Raw genomic sequence first — 22,836 nt, 5'->3', positions numbered from 1 at the left:
GAGAGATTCTACATTAATTACTGAGAGGGTTAGTTGAAGGCAAATGTCATGTAAGGCTAAAGGTTAGAGAGCCAGAGAAACTAAGCAGTAGAGCATATTTTTTCAGAGGAAAAATAAGGCCAAAGACAAACACCAGTGCAGGGCCCTTGGACAGGTGCGAGGAATTGTAATAAGGTCAGAGCTGGCATCCAAGCTAAGACCAGAGCAAAGAAAACACAAAGAACAGGAATCTGACAAAGCCACAGCATTTAAACTACATCACGAAATTGGTAGAATTCCTTCATTTCTAGATAAGAAATAAAGGGAGTGATCCCTGTGTTAATGAACACTGTGGAAAAAGATTGGAATATCATTGCCAAGGTGGGTCCGACACAGGCTGACAATCATGGCTCTGAAGTCTTTACTTTCAAAAAACTTGGGAGCAGCCATTCTGTTTTAATTTGAAATTCTAATCTGCTGCTCCACTTCTTGTAAACGGATGCAGATATTCCTTGCCACTCAGTCAGCAAATACCCCTCTAATTACATCCAGTTACTAACACAGATAAACTTTCTTCCATGCACAGACATTCCCTATGATGAAATGATCTCGTATTTTTCGTAGCAATTAAAAGACCTCCAAGTTTCACAAACCGTCAACAAGAGACACAAAAGGGAAATAATAAAATGGATGAGAAATATATAATCTCTGTTAACTGTTGTGATTCCTACCTTCTGGAAGATGGACAGAGATATTCTTCCTTCTTACTTAGATAAAGCAAGGACCTTTGTAGCCCAGCTTGTCCCAAGAAGTTCTGAATAGAGAATTAAACAAATAGAAAATAATGAGCAAAAAAACAATTGAAGTTTGGTTGAATATTGATTTTAAGGGTTTTTTTGCTACATCTATGAGCATCCCTTTGACAAGTCCAACCGTCTGAGTACTTTCTAAACCCTTCTGAATTATTAGCCCCTTCCTGGAGGTGGCATGTGCCTGAGTCACACAGTAACCAGCTGGGAAGAGGTGGCATGTGTTGTGATTATGCCAGGGGTTTGCAAGGATGCTAGTCTCTCTCCTTTATCCACCATCAATTTTCAGTGATCTTAAGAAATTCGGTGTCTTTGATTGTGGTTGAACATGGCCAGCAGGCATAAACATCCCTGCAGGAGAAGTGGAAGACTGAAAAGCTGGCAGATGGACAGTACAATTCCATATGCCACATTTCCTTAGAAAAGCAGGCCAAAAAATATTCCAAATCCAACTCTGAAATGTTAATTGTGCAAACAAAATCTGCTCTTAAGAAGTTGAGCGTAGCTTGCTGTATTATTTAAAAAACCAAAGCAAAACAAAACAAAACAAATCCAGAAAACCCCAAACTGTTACTTTTTGCCTGTCTCCCTTTATTCCTCTTTAGCTCTTATAACTCACTCTCTCATATTTTGTACGGATCAAAAGAAAAGCTGAGTGTTTCACTTCAATTACAACTTGGGTCAGTACCCGTATCAAGTCTAACAGTAACTACACAATAGGAAAACAGCAATGGACTGAAAGAAAACTGCAACTGCAGAATACTTATTACCTGTTTTCAATATTTTATGTAACACTGCATTGTAAGGCTGCATATGTAGCCTCCTGTTTCCAGCTTCCTGATGATAAACTCTATGACATTCCTTTCAATGTTTTAATGTTTTAATGTTTATTATTATTTGTTTTAATATTTATTTTAATATTTGTCCTATTCTATGATCATACGGGGGCTATACACATCCGCTTTTAGGCAGAGGTCGATGTGGGCAGAAAAGTTTTGTCACACACATGCAAAAAGACATATTTGTTTATAAATAATAACGGCATAAGATAATTTTTTTTTTATCTTATTCATAGTGATAGCCTCTTTTCTAAAGTAAGAAGAGTGAAAGGGAAATATCTGAGAGTTCATTTCTCATGTTAGGAGAAAGTTTGCCTTATTCTGTTAATCAATCTAAGTGGTATTCTAAATGACTATTTGCAGCACTGGATGATTTCTCTAACCATTAAAAGAGACCCGTAGTTCTATCCTAAGCTGTGGAAATATCATCAGAAGCAAACAAACATTATTTGCCCTGATATCATGCCCATCTGTTATTTGCTCAAATGTTGCTGCAGCTAGGGAAATAGGGGCTAACCTGACAGATATTAGGACAATATCATTGCTTAAAGGTCTTGTTTTTCAGTAGTTATTAATCCCATCTCATTTTGAGCTCTTTGGACAATGTAGGGGAAAGGTCACTCTGTAACCTTGTTTGGGAATAGATTTCCCAAAGCTAAGGGACTGCCTGTTTTAAAAACTCTCCAATTTCAAAGATTATATTTTTCCAACTGTCAAGTTCAATACTTTCCTTCACAGAATAAATAATATTTTGTTCATAGTGGAGGAAAAAAAGTTAAGTAAGTATATAGGCAATGATATGCTCAAAACGAAGTTCCAAGGGAGCCTGTAAAAAACCCCAAATTAATAAAGAAGTTCTCCTACCCTAAAATAAAGGTTCAAGCACTCCTTTTTCCAGGTGGCAAGTACATTTTTCTAGAAGTCACAATCAAAAAACCAGGTAAAACGCAGATGTCTAGTATGGTAATCCACAGAAATGCAGCTGTAACATCACTGCAGGTTACTGCTATAACTTGCTTCCTTCTAGCCTTATGAGTGCAGAGTCAACGTGACTCATCTTCTTTATGCCTCCTTTACACCAGAGCTATGGCCTGCTAAAGGAGAGCACAAACATGCAACGTACAAGGTGCTCTCTACCATGTGCAAGACGAGTCTGCACACTCGGTGCACAGAACACAGATCTGTGTTAAGTAGCACCAATGTGCTTTGAGATGTAGAACCACTGGTGTGATATGAAGTCCCCCTGCCTGCTGAGTCATAACCTCCTTGGGAAGAAAAGGGAGTATCCACATGATGCTTTGCAACCACCATGGTAGAGAGGTCATGCAACCACTTTTTATGAGGGAATGAGGGAAATATACTTAAATGGGTTAGCAGGAAAAAAGCAAAGGGAGAAAGTGGCCTATAGTCACCTTTGCGTCCCTCAATGATGTCCATACCTGCAGGTACAAGATATGAAATCTGCCTTTAAATACTTTATTGCCAAGGTATTTATCTAACACTTGGCATCTGTATCCCAATCAGACTCTATTGTTCCATAAACCGTGAAGCCATCAGCAGGATTTTAGAGAGCTTTCATGTGTGTACATTATGTATTTTGCATATGAAGAAAGACAGACTGGTTTAAGTGCTGGCTGGGATTTGGCCTATGTCAGGGAGCACTCTGTCAGCATGTAAGTAACCCTCCCCTGTGGTCTGTGCTTTGCCATAAAGAGACAACTTTCCAATCTGTGACAGGAATTCATTCTCTTCTCTTGGATATAGGACAGTTGACTAAGGCTGAGTCTGTCAAAAGGTATTGTTACCATTTATTACACATCAATAAAAAGTCAGTTTAGTGGCCAGTGGCATCCGAGCACTTTCAGGAAAGGTTTAATTAAGGCTGTTATAATCATATATGCATCAATCCATTCCTCACAGCGTGAATGCTGATTTGACTTCCAAAATCTTACCCCCTCATGGCCAAAACCTGTTATTTTATCATATAGTTCTCTATATGCTTCCTGCAGTTGTGTGTCTCAGAACTTTGTTCCACTTCATGGCAGATGATCCCATACTCTTTTTGGAAATACCAATGTTTAGAATCTTTAGGATCACTGTTTGCTTTAAAAGAAATTGAGGGCTAAAGTGGTATATGATAACAATAAAGACTTTTTTATGATAATTACCTCCACTCTAAATTTTGAGGAAGTGACTGCACACTCCCACAGAAGGAAAGAAGGCACTCTGAAAAGAAGCTATCCTGTCTTCATCAGGAATTTTATCTGCAAGAAAAAAAAGTAGAGTTAGTCCTACAATGTCTCAGAATTCATTATATGCCTGGATAAGCTTCTAGAAGTCACTTTGTTAAATTATCAGTATTATACTCTCTTATTCAAAGTGATTAAATGTCAATAATGTAGAGACAGGATGCTATAAGGGAGAAGCCTGAAAGGGCTTCTAATAGGACAGGGACTGTCAATGCTATCAGACAAAATCAGTTGTTCAGTTGAAGTAGTTTTCATCTAGCAATTGTCTCTGTAATTAGAGAGGTGACTTCTGTCAACTAGGATAAAGCTCATAGCACTGAGATGTATCTTTATTTCTTGTTCTGCTCAAATTCTCATCTCTTATTAAAATTCCTTCAGGTTTCAGATAAAATAGATATAATAACAAACTAAGAATATGTATACGTTACCTCTCCACTTTAAAAACAAACTGTCCCCTCACACTGTCAGCGTTTCCATGTTTGAACTTTCCAGCTTTCTCCTCACTCTGCTGTCACGCTCTTCTTCTGCCTACTTTTTCCCTTGTAGTTCCTTGCAGATGGTACCTCCTAGCTGACAGATGCTTCATCCCTCTCCCAGAAGAAAAATAGGAAAACAAGAAGCATTTATAAAGAACTGGGCTGGATGTGTTGTTTTAGCCATGAAAAACAAACAAACAAACAAAACAAATACCACAACCGAAGATCCTATACATCACAGAAAAAAAAACCCAAAAAACTTCAGTGAAGTTTCCTGAAGTTGAAAGGAGAGTTGCTAAAACAAGGCAGACCCTCAACTTTGGGAAATCTATTCCCAAACAAGGTTACACAGTGACCTTTTCCCCCACACTGTCCAAAGAGCTCAAAATGAAACGGAATTAATAACTACAGAACAACAGGGCCTTTAAGCAATATAGAGCACAGGCTATATTATGTACTTGGTTATCATTTAATACATGTAGAATGTGCAAATGTCATCACAATGTAGATTGATGAAAAGTCTAAATCATACTAAGAAAACAGTTTTATAGCAACAGTAGGTTGCCTACAATTTGCTTCTATTGAGCTAATGCTAACGGGAAACTGTAGACACCTGGTTCCTTGAAAACAGATGTATTTATTTGCAAATGTCTAAAAGGCATCCACCAAACTTAGGCTTTGGTAACTGCTGGTAATAAATGGCAGCAGTGCTGAGATATTAGCTATCACAAGACTGAGCTTTTAGAAAGTGCCTGCATACTTTTGGACCAAACTGGCTTAGCCACACAAATATCTCAGTAAAACCCTGGCCCTATATAGGCTGCATCTGAGCCCTAAGAATGGTGATTTCTCGTTTGTTTTATTCACTTTTCATCAAACTTGGCAATTTTCAGGAAACAACAAATTTGTTGCATCAGACCCCTGAACTTTCATTGGCTCTAACCAGGGGGTTGTTAACAACTAAATTAAGTTTGGCAACATAGCCAGCTTTAGTGTTTCTACCATTATCGCTTGCTCTGTAACTGAGTGTAAACAGCTGTTTTGTGAACCCAGGAATTAAAAAAGAAAGAAAAATAAAATTAATAGAGCATATGCAGATAATTGGGACCCAATGTTTTAGCTACCCTTAACATTTAACATCCTCGTACACACTGTGACAGATGACTCAAGTGTCAAAATTGTGTGATGAGAAGATAATAAAGCAGAAAGTCATCAAGAGCACTCACTGTAAATTTGCAATATTTCTTTATAGATCTCTGAGCAACAGTATGATGAAGAAGATGGTCTTAAGTTGGAAATCAAGTTGCAAAACAGAAATGCCACATAAATGCCTACCAATTTTATCTTCTTATTTACAATAAAGTCATTCTGCCTGAGTCATTACAGTCAAAACTATCCTGCCAATTTATCACCTACTGAACCAGGATCAAAAAACTGTATTACTGTCTGCCTCTGTTCCCTGTGCAGCTCATTCCATATTGTACAAATGCACAAGAACATACAAAATAAAAATCTGGCAAAAATACAATTTCAGGCTCCATTTAATTTTAAAAATATTGCAGTAGGAGCTTACCTCCTCTCCTCAGAGTACTCTTTAAGGAAAACTGAGACTGGTTTTAGGCTTCCCAAAGAAACCAACCTCAGCTTTTTACCTGCAAAGAGGCAAACTGGCACCTCCTTCAGCCCAGCAGGGTGAAATAATAATCCAATTGAAGTTTACATTAAATTTTGTGGTGTTTTCTATCCAACAGTGCTCTTCCAAGATGTAACAAAGAACTGAAAACTCTGAACCAGGAAGGCAATGTAACAGAGGACATAACTCAACTGAGACAGAGAAATCTTCCTTATAAAATATACAGTTTCTGCAGGTTATCTCAAGATAATATTTGGTCATAATATCTTCTTGCTGAAAAAGCATGAAACATTTTTTACTGTTTTCTGATTCAGTGCTGCAACTTTTAGACTGCAGCATACTAACAGAAATGGAGATAATCTACTCCAATGGCCATTCTTTCTACTTCAGTTGTCAATTCAAGCCCTTAAAAATAAAAAGGAAATAGCTGCCTTTCTGAGAGAGTTCAGGGCCATAGTAGGAGTGATACTAATTTCCTATATGAGTTTTCATAGGGGTAATATTCAGAGATAATTCCTCAGCCTTGAGCTTTTATGCTATCTCACACCATATACCTCTACATACCACTATACACCAAGAGAGTTGACCAGGTGATACTCTACTGAGTATGCTGCCTTTTGGGGGTCCCACTACAGATATCCAAGTTTCCAAATATATAAGAGGCCTAAGAGATAACTTGGATTCTTCTGCTTGAGTCAGACATTTAAAAGAGTGGTGGTGTTTTATCTAACATTTACATTTAGCAATGCCCTCCAAGCCTGACCCAAAGGCCGTAGGGTGCTCCTTCTCTCAGCAGCTCAGGTTCCAAATAATTCCCAATGAAGTCATTGGTTACAAAGACAAGAGAGTTGTGCTCTAGTTTTTCTGCACCTCATAAAATCTTCCCAGAACTTAGTCAATCTATGAGCATCCAGAATAATCAGTCAAGGAAATAAAATCAATTGCTGTTTTTAAGACACACAAGTTTGTAAAGTGATTCTGGTTCCATTTGTACATGAGAGGGAAAGGAAGCTGTTTAAAATGTTTAAAAGCATTCAGTTACTATCTATCTCATTATATGGAAAACTAAAGGTCTAATGACTTCCTCTGAGTTGCAATATTTGTATTGATTATTAGTTTCTGGATGGGTTAATTAATTGCACTGACATTAAACTGGGCATATCGTCATATAAAATGTATCTTAGATTTATCTATTTAAAAAGTCAGGAAATTATGATTCATGGGTGTTTTAATGTAACTCATCATACTTCAATCAGTTTTACATATAGTTGGAGAGATTTTGATAATCCTTTTCTCTTGATAGTCACTAATGAAATTCAGGACAAGCCCTCAATAAGACAGAATTATCTGTCTAAAGCAACAAGAAATATTTCCTATCAAGTTGTTTTTGTGAACATTTCTGAGCTGCTCTAATTCTGAAGAGATCACCAGAAAGGAAAAGTTATGCTGCCAAAGATAACTCTTTGAGAGTTTAGGAAGGCAAAAGAGCAAAATTTAATCACAAGGATTAAATATGCAAGAATATATCCAAAAGACCATTTTGACAGTGCTATCTGAATGAGTAAACAAAAGTGACTAAAACTGGAACAAACTGATAAACCAGCTCCCATTTTTGCGTGGGTTGCATTAATAGGACCATTAGTTCTAACACTCAACAAGCATTTCTCGTTGTTGAGAAAATGGTAGTTAGGATATAGCATTAAACTGGTGGCTGGAACCCATGGTTTCAACAACTCCTAACTAGCTGGAGAGAGACTTCGTAGTTCCTAAAGTGAGCCTAATACTTTTTCTTTACCTCATTGATTCTGGGCCCCCATGGAAGATAGGAGTGAATAAAAATTAAAAGCCTTTCCATTCAAATCCCAAAGCTAACCTTAGCTAAATCCAGAGGATTAAGAGAACAGTCCTCCGCTTCTACGATGTCTTTTTCCCCATAAGGAGAAATAATACAGACCATCTGAAGGTTTGAAAATTTTAGGTTGAATATGCATGATAGAAAATCCCAGGACACCCGCTGTGCATTTATGTATGGATGAAAAGTACAGGCTGTGAGTTGTGCAGTCATTTTCTTAGAGATATTAAGATCTGCTGCTAAAGAGCAGGAAAATGCACTCACAGAGCCCACAGTTCTTCTACTGACGAAGAACTTGTTTTTTTTCAGAGGCTTGTTTTCTAGAAGGAAAGAAGCAGAAAGGAGGGAAGGGACTGACATGATGGCTCAGTTAGACTAGAACAAATTCATATCTGGGTGTTTGGTTTTCTTTTTTTGAAGGGAGTGGTGATAAAGAAATAACGAGGTTTGTGATCATGAGGAGAAGATGAGACATTAAAACTGCCTGAGCTCTCTCTGGGTCAGTGTGGATGTCAGAGCAGTCTGCATGTCAGGAAGCAAAGGAATCTACAGGGAGCTGGAGTTATAACTGTTATAAGATAAAATTGTGATAGATATGTCAGTGGAGATAAAATTGCATAATTCTACTTGTGTTTTGAGCCAAGACAGAGGGAGGGACTCAAAAATTTTAGTGGAGTCCCTCCTTGCATTCACCCAAGCAATTCAGTGTTGGAATCCGAAACTCTACTATCAGCAGAGAAGGAGCTGATGAGATTGTGTAGCAGACCATGGACAGCAGGATCTGGGAGAAACTCCTTACTCTGAGGAGCTTCATCATAAGACTTGCTAATATTTAGCTTTGTTGATTGTCCTGTCTCCTCCAGCAAGATATGGAAAGACTTTGTGATGATGTTATCAGACCATGTAGAAACCCCTTTGTTCTTTTCCCCCCATGTAATCCTTGTTATGGGAAATATTAACCAATTGTGTAACTGTAGCAGAAACTTCTGTAATCCCCTAGTTATCATAATCCATCCCCTAGTTAGCATAACCTGTCCTCCTCATTAACAGGTCCTGCCCCCAAGACCCTTAAATTATGTTTCATGTGTTCAATATGGATTCCAGTTTTCACCCCCAAATCTGGGATAGGATAGTTATCGACCTCTTCAGTCCAGTGCAATTGCATCCCACATAGCTGATGACATAGCCATTCCCTTTGCTGGCTGAAACACCTTGGGCAAGTACAGTAGCATGTTTTCTGGTAAACACAGTATCAGAAATAAGGCCTAGGAGAAATGACAGAAAGCTTCACTGGTCTGTTAGATCTGTTCTCTTCCTGTTAAAAATTGTTTCCTTTGATACTTCAAAAACCCAGTAGGAGAGTAGACATCAGTTGACTAGATACAAGCCAAGCGCAACTCTGGATGTACTCACGGAGGGACAGGAGGAAACCCTAAGGTGGGAGGGCATCACATCTCCCAGACAAAGAATTCTTGATTCCATGCCTCATATACTGTCCCCTCCAAAGTGAACTCGCTTTTCTCTCCTGCTCAGTGTCTGTCAGAACTTTAGATTTAATTTAGGTTATAATAGATCAAGAAAGGCTTCAAAATATTTGTGAAGCATTCATCGATTAACCAGAAACCAAAATGTCACACTCTTTAATTAATAATTCCAGGACAGAGCTGTCTGTTACTGGTGTAATTTAAATTTTCATTTAGTGTGACAGCACTTCTTCATACTCTTGTTTAATTTACCTTCAATTAGGATGTTCTTATAATTAAATTCCATCAGAATTATTGGATTATATCTCAGCCGAATACAGTGAGGGATTTATACAGCAAAAAAGTTTTCTTTTTTTTTTTTTAGCATAACCAACAAATATAAAGGTACAAGTGATTAAATAAATTCTGGGTTATAATGACCAAACAAATAAACTTCCAAAGCACTGTATTTGCTTTCTGATATTTTACGTTTTGTTTTTTCCACGTGCAAAGTCTTGTCAGTCATCACTTTTAGCTCTACAGAAAAAAAGATGTAAATAATTCACCTCACTTCTTTGCTTAAAAAAATTAGTAAGTAAATAGCTTTGGCACAGGCACACGTTACATCTTCTAGGGAAGTGCATGTACACACAGAAATCATCATTGACTAAGGCTGCTGACAGCTCAGAACGTGCTGGTTGAGTCTTGTTTGATGACTTCTCATCCATGTTTGCTTCCTTCTCAGATTTAACCACCTGGGGTAGCTTTTCAGCAGAAAGGTAAGCCGTGAAGCTTAGTTAATATGCTACTGGTGGCGCAGCTTTCTTTTCCTCATGAACAATTTGTTGGATAACTGAAATATGCCTAAGTGGGGTGTCACTCAGGTACAAAATTATTACTTGTTTTTTTACTGTTTCATTTTGATTATGACATTCTTTCTGTATGGATCTTTTTAATCATTAATAGTCTGCTAAACACATTCTCCTCATTAATACCTAGGAAGTTCTGGAATGACTATAATCAGGTGGCTCTTGCAGAGACAGGTGATCTGATTAGCTGGAGAGAATCTCACTGCTGCAGAATCAACAGAGATTATAAAGTTCTTGTTAATTTAGCATGGATTTTGGATTACTCTCTCATACTGTTAGATATTATCAATGAATACAGGTCATTGTCCTACTGTGGGATACAAACACAAATGTCTTTAAGCACCAGGATATACAATCAAAGTAAAGTGAAGCTTACTTAACATATTATAACTTGTTAAAAATGAGAGAAAGAGAAGAAAAACTATAATTTTAAGGTCAGAACCAGGATTTTAGTGTGGTGGTCCCTTATGTTCATGGGCAAGACCCACACCTTATTCTTATACATCTATCTTCCAGAAATGTGAGGGACTGATTGCTAAAGGTTTAATTGGAAAAGTACTGTGAAATGGACTGCACTCATTTTTTTCTTCTACCACGTACTGCCAGAAGAGAACACAAGTGAATTGCACTTGCAGAATTGTGTCTCTAGCAAAACAATAGTTTAAACAGGACTAATGAATAAGACAGTGCAGTTGTTAAAAAAATAAATTTCTAACTCACTACAGGACAAAGCACTGAAGATCTTTTCAGATCATACAAATTATATATATGTGGTATCTGTGGCATCTCTGAATTGATGTATTTGGAAAAAAAAACAAACCAGAAGTAAGGAACGGCAAGGTAAGTCATGTAGCATTTAGCTAGTGCTAATGATATATAGCCTCCCTTTAATTTTCATGATCTAGTGGAAAATTTTAGGTTTGGATTTTTATGTGAAAGAAGTAGAAGTATTTTTCCCTTAATCTCATACTGTTATATTCAATAATTTATTACGTTTTGTGAATTTGTCCAGCATTTTCTTATGCCAAAATTATTTCCAACAAATCACCCAACAAATACAGGTGAACTTGATGCTGGGTCTAATATCGTGTGGAAGCTATTCTATTAGTCAAAAAGCTTATATTGCTCTTTTTTACTGGGCAGAATGCAAAGAAACAATGTTTCTGTTAAAATAGAATATTTGTACTGGTTGCTAGGATAAATTTATTAGTAATCCATCTATAACACTAAGTTTTAATAAACTTATGACCCGTTGTGGTAAATAGTGCTTGTATAAATTCTATCTAAATATCAATACTTATTTCATCAGATATGTACTGCAGATTCTAAAAGTCTGGTTAAGAAATGCTTCATGTCTGAAAATGTACATCAAATTATAAATAGAAGGTATATTTAAGTTTACATTTTTTTGGAATTTTTCCTAGGGAGAGAAAAACTGCCCCAATAACGTGTCAGTCATCAGGCTAAAACAAAAAGTATAGCAGGTAATACACAAGAAAACAAAGTTTTTTCTTCTTTTTTTTTTTTAAATAACTAAGAATTCAATACTGATTTTTATTTTACAAATAACTGGTATTGGTTTCAGATCAGAGAATAATAGAATAAAATACTAGAACATGTTCGCTATGTCTTATTTAAATCAAGCTCCTCTGGTAGGTGTGCATCTATTTGAGCTGCAAGCACCAATGAGAAACCTCAAGTCTTTTGGGTAGACCTCACTTCTGCATGTTACCATTAAATAAAGACCACTTTCAGAATCATCTAAATATCACACTTATAAGACCCCTCTCTCTCACACAAGTTTTGAAATCAGCAGGGACCAATTTGACAGAGGAAAGAAACCACACTGGAATCATAAGTCATTTATTTTTTCCTGATTCAAGTCTTTGCAGTTTTAATATGATTTATCAGAATATGGTTGATTAAGAATATGTGGCATATTTATTTACTACATTAATATTAGAATTTAGTTACCACAAATATCACATTTACTATTGATAATCATGATATATTCTGATGTTGCTTCTTTAATGTAAAAATGATAACTATTTTGATCTACTTTGTAGTATGGACTTTCTTCTAGAGGCTAACTCTAAGTAATAGCAGATTTAGCAGATTCTTTTCATTACTTGTAGAAAAATGTGGATATTTGATCAGATAAAAATGCTTTTTCTGAATCCAAAGAATTTGTATTGGGACTTACAATGTGCCAAAGATAATTTGATACCATTCATATTTGATTGCTTTGTTAACTTGAGTTTGAAAGGAAAACAACATCTGCCTATTGCCAAAGTCCATTCCCTTTGAACCACGCTTGGATAAAGCCCACAGCTGAAGCAATTTACATAATGAAAAAAAAAATCACTATTGTCTTACTTGTAGAATAGTTTTTTGTACCTTTCATAGTTTGTACTGTGCTTAAAATAGTGAAAAAAATATTAGATTTCTCTCTGAGTATCAAGCTCTTCCTGTTTAAAAGTAACTTTATAATTGTAAGTTAATATTCAATATACTTGAACACTAATAGCATGGGAAGCCAAAACTGGTGCCTAAGCCCTGTGTATGGCTAACAGACACAGGAAGGTCACAAAATTGCAGAGTCAGAGAATCACAGAATATGCTGAGTTTGAAGGGATGCACAAGAATCATTGAGTCTAACTCCCTACATAGGGCCATCCCCAAGAGTCCCACTATGTGCCTGAGAGCATTGTCCAAACACTTCTTGAACTCTGTTAGGCTTGGTGCTGTGACCACTGCCCTGGGGAGCCTGTTGCAGTGCTCGATCACCCCTCTCCAAAAAGAAAAAAATCTTAAACACAGCACAGTCTGTCTGTGGGGCACCCTTTCAGTAAGCATTGAAGATCATGGAAGCTTGGGATGATTTGTTTATCTCCGTGATTAACAAATTCATGACCTTCATTACTGTGCAGTGAATGTGTCACCTTATGACTGTTACTTCCCCATCTCGAACCTGTCTGCATTCAGATTGCACCTGCCTGACCCAAAGCTCCATGACTGTAACACCCTGAAAGGTCAGCCCATAGCTCTACTCCCATGTTTTCTTCCATTGTGTTACCAATAAAGATGGCTACAGACAACAGCAAAATTATACTAAAGAGAGCCATAGTACCATATAGAGCTTCTTACCTTTAAATAATTCAGGTACTGCTGACTGTGGCCAAAATTCATAGCCATCTGTCAGTAAGTAGATTGAATTTAGTTAAACACAGTAATCCCTTCCTACTAGACAGCTGGCCACATAAACCATGCCACCAGTTGGAAAATCTCAGCAAAAAGACCAGTAAGTGAATGAACATGGAGTTTTATCCCTATCCAGAAACAATTAAGAATACATATATTTCAATTTTTATGTATATGTATCTACAATATATATATAATTAATATATATGTATACTGAACAAAATATTTTCTCATATTTTAGGAGCACATACTTCATGGAAATTATAGTTTAATAATTATGACCTAGTTTTTTATTATACCAATATCTCAAAATGCAGACATCACACATAGCTAGATTAATAAAAATCTCAACCCCCTACATTTCCCAAAAATTACCAAAACTTTTGTATTTTCCATTCAAAACCAAGTTCTTTGAATAGAACAAATGATGGAGAGGAATTTGTCAGTTACAAGGACCTGATCAAAGCTATGTATGTTAAAAGCTATGTAAGTTTGACTGGATGGATACAACACAAATATTGACTAAAAAACCCCCATATTTATTCTAACAACCTTTCAAGATATCTTTTAAATTTACATGAAGTTTGTCAGTACTCTTATGCGTTAATATCTCAGATCTGCAGAAGCAGAACAATCTGCAGTCAATGGACAAAACAAGGTACTTTACTGAATACATTCAAGTTACAACAGAGAGCAGAAAATCTCTTTTTGCTGGTAGTTGAGGAGAAGAGAGACTCAAGTTACTACTATAAATCACCATAATCACCCAAGCAACCTCTTCTCTTTAGCAGTATCAGCTTCATATTTGAACTTTAACCTTTAATGGCCAGTCTTCGCGAGCGAAGATTTGGGAAAGGTCATTGACCCTTCGAGCCTGCGCAGTGGATTTTTTAGGTGAGACACAGCTTGCGCTGAACTGAGCCCACCCTTTAATCCTGAGGTTCATCTGCCGGGGCCGAGCAAGCTTGGACAGTGGCAGTGAGGTTCTCAGGATGTAGGTTTGTTTAGAGTGACCTTCTCTTAGATGGATTGCCTTACAGGGCTGACGAGCTCCATCTGCCCGGGGGGCTGGGAATCGAACCCGGGTCACAGCGGTGAGAGTCCTGCACCCTAACCACTAGACTTAGGGATTTGGTAAATGCCCTTCCTCTAGCAAATAACCCTGAAGTTCATAGAATCATAGAATCACAGAATGGCTTGGGTTGGAAGAGACCTTAAAGATCATCTAGTTCTAACTCCCCTGGCATGGGCAGGGACACCTTTAACTAGATCAGGTTGCTCAATGCCCCGATCAATCTGTCATTGAATGCTTCCAACAATGTTTCCAGCGATGGGGCAAAGCTTTTTGTGGCAGATTAAAAATTCTTGTCATTTTATGTTTTCACACATAACCTGATGAATTCCATTACTCATACCATTTGCTTTGGAGTAATCCATAAAGTATTCAAAGAAGACAATGATGTAAGTCTTATGCTTCATCAGGTATAGTTAAAGGATAACATAGACAGATCAACCTGACTGACTTGTAAATGCAAGTAACAAAGGAGGGAGGAAAAGAGCACACTGAAATGGAAATTCTTACTCCCTTTGACTTCTCAATTTATTGTCAATAAGCATCTGTGTTTGACCCTGGTCTTTACAAGGAAATAGGTTCTGAACTGAATGGCAGCATCAAACAAAAGCATGTAAAGATCATTGTCATTAGGAGGTGTTTTAAGGTGAAAAAAAATGAAGTTAGTAGTGCTGACAGCTAGCTAACAAATTATCGCATATATGTAGGTGAATGCACATACAGAGCATGTGAATGAAAGAAAAGTGACATGATTCCAGTCTGCCAGTTGATTAAAAGGTGAGAACTGCCAACCAGGAGTCTCGTCACACATTGTGCTTCTGCACAGGGACTATTTCGATCAGGAAACTGAGGGTTTGAATTCTGAAAAGAAGAGCAGGTGTGAAAAAGAAGGGTTCCCAAAAAGAGGAAGCAGTCTTGGAAAGATGAAGGTGCAGGATCCTGGAATTCAGATTATTGGGTAGAAATCCATGACAATTGAGCAATCAGAGACCTTGCCCACTAACACCCAAAACTGGTGACTGAGCAGTGGAGAGCATGAAGTGGCATGACTTTCTGCCTATCCTTCCTGGATTGACCTCTCTGCAGGATAGGAAACTTGAGACTTCAGAATAAAGCCCAGGGTAAAGCAAGGGAATAAGTGTGTGGGACAAACAAGCAGGGTAAAAGATTTAGTCTTGCTGGTTCATAAATAAATGGCAGTATCCAGATCCATTACGGCTTGCAATTTGCTTTGTTTCACCTGCAACAGAAGAAAAATAAGTTCTATAATTTATTTCTAGAAATGTTTTTTTATTATCCCAAGATGGCATAATGTTTTTTGGTTTAGGGTGGAAAAAATAAACTGCAGACATAACTTAGAAAATGTGATTCTTTGAGACAGACCCTCTCCTTCCTCACTCCTAAACGGCAAATTAAATTAACAGGAAAAGACCTTGGAATAGAAGTGCAGAAGGTTTAAAAAACCCTTGTAGTGAGCTACTTTTTTTTAATTGCTGTTACACATCTTTTTACTTAATGGGAAATTGTTTGGGCTGGCTGTGTTTCAATTGCTTTGGGGAATAAGATGGATTACTCAGCAGAAAAATAATCAAGTAGTGCACCACAATGTGACTTGTTAGCAACGAAAACTTACATTGGAGCAACCCCAGGAGCCCCTGTGACCTAGAACAGGTCTCTGAGCAGGGTATATACTGCCTGCATGTAGCCACCTAACTTAGGGCTCTGAGCCATCTGTAAGAGACACCTGTTCTCTCCATTTGCTCTACAGGTAATTAATAACACCAGCATTAGATACCTAATAAACCTGACATAGATAGCTTGGAAAACTCTGTGCTTCCTTCCTGTCTCTTAGAAACAGTAAGATATGGCTTGCTTTTCCTCACAGACTTACTGCTGTACACAGTGACTGAAGTCCAAACCACAGGTACTCCAGCAGAACAAGGAAGGGAGCGTCTCTCTTCTCCAGTCTGACTGCCATGCATATCTGCCAGTTCAAGAACCAACCCCATCCACAGAAAAAATACATTAAAAGATTTTTTTAGACATCTTGGCCCATCTGTGCTGATTTTTGAGCTTGTAACATCAGCAGCATATCCCATATAAATATTTTGGCTACAGAAATATACCAAGCGGATACACTTTGTAACTTTACACCTCCTAACACAGGGTATAAAATTAAGATGTAAAAGTGCAACTGCTGTGTGAACAAAACCAGTGAAATTAAATAAGTAAAGAAACCACGTTTTTCTCTGCATTTATCTCTCTCAAGAGGAGAGAATGTGCTCTGAATTACTTCATGAGGATACACAATCTTGACAGTCAAGTTTTGTCAAGGATAATTCTTTTTGCTGTTGAAATAATGTGAATTCTTTCATGGATAAGTAGAAAACAATGGTTCCTTTGTTAAATTATTTTGATTAAGCTTTTCATTCAATTAATTCCCCGTGTCTTGCAAACATAAGAAGGCAATTGTTACATGACTCGTAGCTTGAGAGGCAAAAATTGCTGTGTCCTTCTGCCAGCTATCTGAGTAGCTCAGGGCAGTCTTACACACATCAACAAATAGCTATAAATGTACTCCCCTGCCCACACTCTGTAAAACTAGGCCATAGACTTTTGGAGCAAAGAAAGGTAATTATGGTTTAGAAACACTGCATTTAGAGTATAGAGAGCAGAGGAGGTTCAGTGCTTCGTGGAAATTTCGCTATGATAAGAGTATCGCATCATAAAATCCTAGATAACCTTTTGGAGTTTGCTGAATCTCCTCTCAACACACTATTGGGCAGACACAGACCCGACCCTTTGCTGGGTACATTGCTGAAGCCTTTCCAGTGGGAGCAACATGGACAAGAAAACTAGCCAGTTCTCACACAGAGCCTGGCAATTCCTGAAGTGATTATATGGTGTAAGAAGGGACTGGAACAGTATAAGTTTCTCAAAGTCCTGTTTAAGCATCACAGAAATAAAAAAATTTAAGAAAGGGGGGGGGGGAAGATAAAAATGTACTTATATTTAGCATGCAGACATATCTGAGACCACTGCCTCCCTGCTGTACTACAGTAATATTCTCACTCAGGCAGTGTGGTTTGGTTTAACACAGGCAATGCATATCACTTCCAGACAAGTCTGCTTGATCTTTTCTCTAAAGTAGCAAGGGTGAGATCATAGGACATAAACAGAGTATCAGTGTGTTCAGCCTTCAGTGTAAGACAGAAAATATTTTTTTGCTGATGACAGAATTCCAGCTAGGCCCCCATGTTTTTGCTTAGGTTTTCTTTAGAAGCAAAGAAGACTGTCAAAATATTTATTAAATACCCTCAACAAACCCACAATATTTTATTGCTTTTAAAAGCTATTGACTTGTTCCTGAAATAAAGCAGCCTTTTATCTTAAGCTCTTTCAGCTCGCAGTATGTAAAACTAGTCATAGATTTGGAACACAAATTTCTATGTGTATACAAGCTCTTTGCATAAAATGCAGATAAGTATTGTTGCAGCTGTATGCCTACACTTGTTTAAAAAAAAAATCTTCAAACTGCATTAGCATTCACTAGTCAACTCACATTTTAATGTAAGTATACATGAGACTGTGTGTATACTTTTAAAAAAGATTACTTATAATGTTGGTACTGAAATAGACATAGAAAAATATATTAGACTGATGAGACAGTAAATTGAGAGTCTTAAATGTGTTTTTCATTTAGCATTAGAGATGGAAAAATTAATATTATAAACATTATTACAGGCATATTTTATAACAGATATGAATAAATTACCTCGTAGCATTGCCTACTAAGAATGAGTAGTCTTATACAAAACTAAAACAAAATCCTCCCCTCCATTTTGATTAACCTAAGAAGCAAGAAAACATTTATGTAGCTGCACTGATCTTGAACAGAACTTGCCTGAGTTGGAGCTTTAACAAATTTAAATTTCAAAACACAATGCTCAACTTTTAAGAAATAAAAAAATATTCAGAATGACATTACTTACCAAAAGTTTGATGAGTAAGTCATGCCTACTTCTGCTCTGGCCTTTGGAGCAATGTCCAGTCTTGAGAAACAACAGAGGGGAGAGGTAGGTCACACATTTTTTAGGCTTTCTGAAGCCATTCATGAAAGTTTCATATCACTGGACATTGCTGTTTCTTGAAGCTGTAAAACAGAAAGTAAATCAATGTGATTGAAAATTTCCCTACAGGAAAGAGGATGCCTACTAAGCAAAGAGCTTGGTAGTTTCAAAGTGACCATGAAGAGTAGGCATCAGAATGAAAGGTCCTCAGGCCTTGCTCCTCTAGCACAGCATTGCCAATGCTTCTTCTTCATGCTAGGTTAGAAATGCATAATACATGATTCTCTTACTCCTAGCATAGGACTTATTATGCAGCCAGGGAGACCTATCTTTTTTTTTTTTTTGGAAATGAGTCATCATGAATGTATTCTTCACTTTTATACATTCTTCAAGGCAGAGGTTATTTGCTAAAAAATTTCAAAACCCTTAAAAAAAATAAACTAAAAAAAAAAAACTCCTGCTCCTTCGCATTGGAATGCAATCACTGTAAGGTGTGCAGCTTTGAGCCAAATCAAGGAGCAGGTCAAGCAATCAATTTTTTAGTAAAAATCCCCATTCACAGCACTAAGGATTTCTACAGAGAAAAAAAAATCAATTCTTAACTATTGCCCCAGATTCTACTGAGTAATGTGTGCTAGCTACTGTAAGATGAGGCACTATTGTTAAGAAAATGTGGCTATTGCTTTCACAGGTTTGAAAATCCCCTGAGAGGAAAAGTTAGATAAAGGTCACAAAGGGCAGAAAAATAAAAATAAAATAAAAAAATAAAACAAAAGAAAATAAAGAAAAGAAACAAAACATGCTTTTAGAACTTTACCACTGGCAGGCATTTGACTGGTATAAATTTACAAAACTCCACTTGTGATGCTGGACCTGACATCAGCTGAGAATCAAAGTTGTGAAAAGGAGAGATTTTTTCCCATATTATGACTACTGAAATAGTATTCCCACTGTGTCTATCTGGTTTTGTGACACTATAATGTCCATGTCATGTCCATGCAGCATAAAAATTGAATGGCTTTTTAGCTACAATATTAATTGGACTTTCATCCCACAAAGTATATCCTCATTAATACTAAATAGACTAATTTTGATAAAAACCTTACCATAAATAATATAGAGTTTAATAATTTAACATCTGCAAAAGTATTCCCATTTTTCATAAAATCTTATACATAAAGCTTACCTAATCACCATTTGGATTGCCCAGAAAATTCCAGGCAGAGTTACCCAGGGTTTGCAGTGCCCTTGTTTTGCACATTGAAAGCTCCTGTTCCACTAATTTAGTTCCTAGGAATGTGACCAGCTCTGCCTGGTGCAGCCTTGCACCTGGAGACTACATAAGCATTGAGAGGTTCCCACTGTAGGAAGTGACTCTACGATAGATTCGTTGTCGTTAGTAAATGCTTCATCTCCAAGTCACAGTACAGGTTTCAATCCTGAATCTAGACCACGTCTAACTGTATGAGTGACTTTATGCACAGGAAAAGACTTTTTAACATGAATGTCAGATATTCTCTGACACTGATATCTTACTGCTTATTTGGAAATGCCTAAGAGAAATTATTTTAGTTATTGGTTTGTATGCCTGAGTGAAATTGTCTATCTGTTTATTCCTCATTCTGTGAAAAACTAATGGCTATTAATTTTTCTTCCAGTCATCATCCATCTTCACTATTTAGAACACAAACTGAAAGCTGAGGAGGTAATGGGGAGGGATCTAGGCATGTCATGTTGTCATTCTCCTCCCTAAGCATCCTTTTCTGTCTGCTGTCATAGGGTGCAGGGTTCTGTGTAGCTTTGGTCTACCTAGTTTGGCCTTAAACTGAAAGAGGATGGGTTTAGATGAGATATTAGAAAGAAATTCTATACTGTGATGGTAGTGAGGCACTGGAACTGGTTGCCCAGAGAAGCTGTGGATGTCTCATTTCTGGAAATGTTCAAGGCCAGGTTGGATGGGGTTTTGAGCAACCTGGTCCAGTGGAAGTTATCCCTGCCCACTGCAGGGGGGTTGGAAACTATATGATCTTTAAGATCACTTCCAACCCAAATGATTCTATGATTTCATGACTCTAGTACAAAGCTGCATGTCTGAAAAACACAAAATAAATATTGGCCTTACATTCAAAGAAAGAACTGAAGGGAAAAAAAAGAATTTGGAAAATGAGGATCTGGGACTTTGTGCCACCTGGATGGAAAGCAAAACAAACCTGATGGAAATCAGAAATGAATTTTCCTCCCAGTGGTATACATGACATAGAGTTATTAGTTATAACAACATAGTTTTCCAGAAGTACATTCGCACAAAACCAGCAGGACTGGAGCTCAAGATAACACATGCACAAAATCCATTAGTAATTTGTAAGAGCTGAACCATGCTGACAGACTAATTTTTCTAAACAACAGTTCTGGGCTGAGGTGTACAGCATTTGCCACAGCATTTCACTGTGCAGCACTGGCAGGTTTGGCACCACCTGCAACAAGCACCTCCAGAAATGTCAGTAAATAACACCCTTTTTTCTGCTGCTGCTGACAGAGTGCCCAAAGAGCTCAGACGGGAACAGGTCCTATGTGTATTACATAGGCATACATCAACATTTAACACGTCAAAGGGGAAGGGAGGTGATGACTAGTGTCTTCCTATACATACTGAAGCACTACCTCTCTCTTTCCTTCTCTCTGGAGGGAATAATGCTCTCCACCTCATGGCTCTGCCCCCACTGCCAGGAACAACTAAGGCTGGAGACAGGTGTTCTCCTCATCCTATAGCCAGGCCAGCAGTGCTGTCCTCCCTGCTCCACAACCTGCTAGAGCAGGGGATAACAGCAAGGCTGAGAGGCCAATGAATCAAAAATAATTTTAATGTTTTTGACAGAAACACAACATAATTTTCTGACAAAAAACCCCATATGCTCTAGCCAGTTGAAATATACTAGTAATATCTCTGTAGGTGTACATTACAAAAATAGCATAGATTTCTTGTAGACATATGACAAGCAGTTTAGCTGAACTACACTGGTCACTGGTAGTGAGTGTGAAGGAAGATCCACAGATCCCAAAAACCAGCAGAAATTGACATAATGGCCAACGGTTTCAAAATCAAGGCACAAGTCAAGCTGTGGTAAGAGATTTGGATTTCTTGATGTGCCAAGCACGTCTGAAAATCAAGCTCCTTCACAGTACTTCAAGCTGGGCAATAAGAATCAGAGGGCCCTAAAGTCAACCTAACTACAATTCATGTCAAATTTCACCTTTTTAGCCTAGCTGCTACCTAATTCATACAACTACCACTAGCAGTACATTCACTGAGAGACAAGAAAAAGAAATTTAAAATACAGCAGTATTGTCTTTCTGCTTTGCTTTATTAGCCTCATAAAGTAATACTAATTTTTAATTATTCTCATATAAAAATCCAAAGGCTTTCTGTTACAAAGGGAACCTGCTTTTCAAATCATAGATTATACTCCAATTAATATAGAATTACTGTGCTCTGATAAAATACGTGATGTGCAATATGTAATAAAAGAGGATTATTTCAAAGATAGTAGCAATAACCATACAAGATGTCACAGTATTTTTCATTATTCTAAAAGAGTTGTTTTAGCTATTTTTTCAATAGGTAAAGTAAATCTTCTGAGACAGGCAACTAGAATGTGACTGCAGTTACACTGTTCTTGTTTGTGCAGGCACATTAATTCATTATTGCAGAGTTGTTAGTGACCAATAAGTTTGTAATACTACCCTTCCCCTTTCAGTAAAGGAGAATTGGAACATTTTGTTTAAGCACCCTATATACCCAAATAATTATTCAAATATTGTGCCAAGACGTAGGCCTCAGATACAGAGCTTAAGAAAGAAACAATGTTTTTAAAATAAAAAACTTCTAAAATTTTCTGTAACTTTAATATCATTGTAGCTAAATCTTCAGTGAATTATGCAGCCGCAGTGTAACACAAACAGTAAAATAAAGATTTCATCTTGGACTGCATGACGGGAAAGAAAAAAAAAAAAAGAAATAGAGAAAAAAAAGTGCTCACCTGCTTTACAAAGGAATATCCAAATCCTTAATAGTATTTCTATCAAATCTTTGAGTTTTTCTCACAGAATCACAGAATCAACTGGGTTGGAAAAGATCTCTGACATCATCAAGTCCAACCTTTGACCTAACTCCACCCTGTCTAACAGACCATGGCAGTAAGTGACTCTACCACCTCCCTGGGCAATCCTTTCCAGTGCCCAATCACCCTTTCTTTGAAGAACTTCTTCCTCATGTCCAACCTAAACCTCCCCTGGCACAGCTTAAGACTGTGCCCTCTTATCCTAC

General features: G+C 37.4%; 1 long non-coding RNA gene across 2 annotated transcripts; it reads right to left on the bottom strand.

Annotated features, from left to right (window-relative positions):
* Window positions 1–14,952: 14,952 nt before the first annotated feature.
* On the bottom strand, window positions 14,953–22,646 carry LOC108497356. 2 transcript variants are annotated; one of them, XR_001874771.1, is made up of 4 exons: window positions 22,550–22,646; window positions 18,435–18,595; window positions 16,334–16,426; window positions 14,953–15,682 (listed from the first exon to the last, which is right to left on the bottom strand). It is a non-coding gene; the product is annotated as an uncharacterized LOC108497356 (long non-coding RNA). The 2 variants fall into 2 exon arrangements; XR_001874770.1 differs by lacking the exon at window positions 22,550–22,646 and adding an exon at window positions 19,699–19,776.
* Between the last annotated feature and the right edge of the window lie 190 nt (window positions 22,647–22,836).

Source organism: Lepidothrix coronata, unplaced genomic scaffold, assembly GCF_001604755.1.
Source record: "Lepidothrix coronata isolate B3197 unplaced genomic scaffold, Lepidothrix_coronata-1.0 Scaffold47, whole genome shotgun sequence".
In the NCBI taxonomy this organism is placed as follows: domain Eukaryota; kingdom Metazoa; phylum Chordata; class Aves; order Passeriformes; family Pipridae; genus Lepidothrix; species Lepidothrix coronata.
The sequence above is the reverse complement of the archived record's forward strand: the minus strand, read 5'-3'. Positions and strand labels throughout refer to the sequence as shown.